This window comes from Myotis yumanensis, unplaced genomic scaffold (genome assembly GCF_028538775.1).
Source record: "Myotis yumanensis isolate MYYU_CA2020_CCGP unplaced genomic scaffold, mMyoYum1.0.hap1 SCAF_9, whole genome shotgun sequence".
Classification (NCBI taxonomy): Eukaryota; Metazoa; Chordata; class Mammalia; order Chiroptera; family Vespertilionidae; genus Myotis; species Myotis yumanensis.
The window spans coordinates 23,588,589-23,591,122 of NW_027223760.1; positions in this window are offsets into that span (position 1 = coordinate 23,588,589).

The window sequence follows — 2,534 nt, forward strand, 5'->3', positions numbered from 1 at the left end:
GTCGGGAGTGATTATTTCTTTTTCGAGTCCTGATTTAGGAGAATTAGTTCTTCAATTTATGCTGTCCTAAAATATAGTAAACCACTGAGCTGTACTCCTTCATCTTTAAAAAAATATATACTCTTAGCAAAATGCTCCCAATATCCCCTCAACATTAAAAAATGTGGTAAAATATACAAATAATAAAATTTACCATTTTAACCATTTTTAAGTGTACAATTCAGTGGCATTGTACAGTGTTGTACAATTATCACCACCATCCATCTCCAGAACTTTTTTATCATCTCAAACAGAAACTCTGCACCGGTTGAGCAATGACTCCCTGTCCTTCCTCCCTCCAGCCTCTGGTAACCTCTAGTCCACTTCTGTCTCTATGAATTTGCCTATTCTATGAATCGAACCCAGGACCCTTCGGTATTCTAGGCACCACATATAAATGAAATGACATAGTATTGGTCCTTTTGTGATTGGCTTAGTTCACTTAGCATAATGTTTTCAAGGTTCATACATATTGTGGTATGTGCCAGCTCCTTCATCATAATAGAGTAGCGTTTTAGAACTAGAAAGGGACTTTTGAATTCATGTATTCAAGAAGTACTAATTTAGCAACTACATTGTTCCAAGCACTATGGTAGGTACTGTGTCATCTGGTTCCATTGTTATTTGCTTTTCCATTCCTGGTATGCTGCACTATGGAAACTGGTGGGGACCCAAGCCAACGACACTCCTTTCTGGTTGCCCTATAATTTCCCTTTAGACGCTTACTTCCATTAGGGGTTTAGATTTTCTTCATGTGGATGGTTTTCTCTGGAAGAAAAGGGTGGGAAGTGAATTCCAGCTTTCCTGGAATTCTGGGTACTTGATTCTTTAGCTCACATTTCTCACAGGTTCAGGTCTCAGGTTCTCTTTTTGGTAATTTCAAAGCTGAAACTTATCTTGGTGAAGGAGAGTCCCAGTCTTTGTGATGGACCAGGGTGGGAATAGGAGCTCCCTTTCAGTGTGGGAAGGGTAAGAGAGCTCTGACCCACAGCTCCTGATAAACACCCTCCTTGACCAAACCTTAGGCTTCTCTGAGTCCTTTAAAAAAAATTTTTTTTTTTTAAATTGATTTCAGAGAGGAAGAGAGAGGGGGACAGAGAGATAGAAACATCAATGATGAGAGAGACACACTGATTGGTTGCCTCCTGCATGTGCCCTGACCAGGGTCAGGGATGCAGCCTGCAACCGAGGTATGTGCCCTTGACCAGAATTGAACTCAGGACCCTTCAGTATGCAGGCCAATACTCTATCCACTGAGCCAAACTGGCTAGGGCTCTGAGTCCTCTTTTTGACTAGGCTTATCCTGGGCCTTAAGACAGTCTTAGCAAAGAATCCTGCTAAGGAAGTCATCCCCCAGTCTTTGATATCTGATCAAGTTCCTTATCATCCACTTGTGATGTCTCAATTCTTGGCCTGCCTTTAGCAAGAATCCTGTTAGGTCGGTTAAGCGAGTATCCCCCCCTACCCTTGATGTCTCCTCTTAGCAGTTGTCCATCCACTGACTCCTCACTCTGCTGTCTTTACTGTATTAGGAGTTGAACACAATTACTCTTCTATTTCATGACCCCTATTGCAATAATTTTGAATAAAGTCTTCCTTACAGTTTTAACAAATGTCAGAATAATATTTTTTAACAGTCCTAATCATGACCCTTGGTTGTATCCACTCCCCTTAGCAAGTGCAGAAAGTGTAGATGATAGGATGGGGGAGGCTTGTGGGATTTGGGGCTCCCAGAACAGACTCAATGGCCTCAGAGCCCAAGAAGTCATGGAGATCACAAGTGTTTTCCATTTATTCTGCTGTGACGTGGTGGAAAGGACACTAGACTCAGAGTCTAGCAAATGTAAGAAAGTTTTATTTTTAATAATACTATTAAGACTTCACTTTAGCTCAGACCCTAAGGAAAACAGATAATTTGTTCAGACTAACACATTCTTCCTATACCCTCTACCTCATATAATTCTACTTTCTTCCTGGAGTCCTAAGAATTATGTGTCAGATTCATAGCAGAGGCCACAAACTGTCATTGTCATTGTTATGACCTGCTCTGGTGGATTCTCTGACAGGTTGTCAAATCTGTGGTCTTGGAGCTGGCTTGTGATTTCTTTGAAACTCTTCACTTTAAAAAAAAAAACTCTAGAGGTAACTCCGTGCTAGGTTTACAACCTGGCCTCTCCTATGACTATAAATTCTATTTGGCACCGTGGGACTTCCTATTTATTTAAAAAACATGATTTAAATACAGTGTTGAGCAATATGTTACCTTGGCACAGAGTTTTCCAGCCCGAGGAGCAGGTTCCTGATTCTGTGAATCAGGAGGCTGGTCTTTATCACTCAAAAGGAATGGAAGAGTCATGGGTAGGGGCCCACCTGTCTATCATCAGAGTTGAAAGGCTGCTTGGGAATCACACTAGCATTTTTGAGAACTGAGTTTGCCTCAGACTCCTTATAAATACAGCTTGACTCAGCCCCGGTGTGACAGACACCTTTGGGAC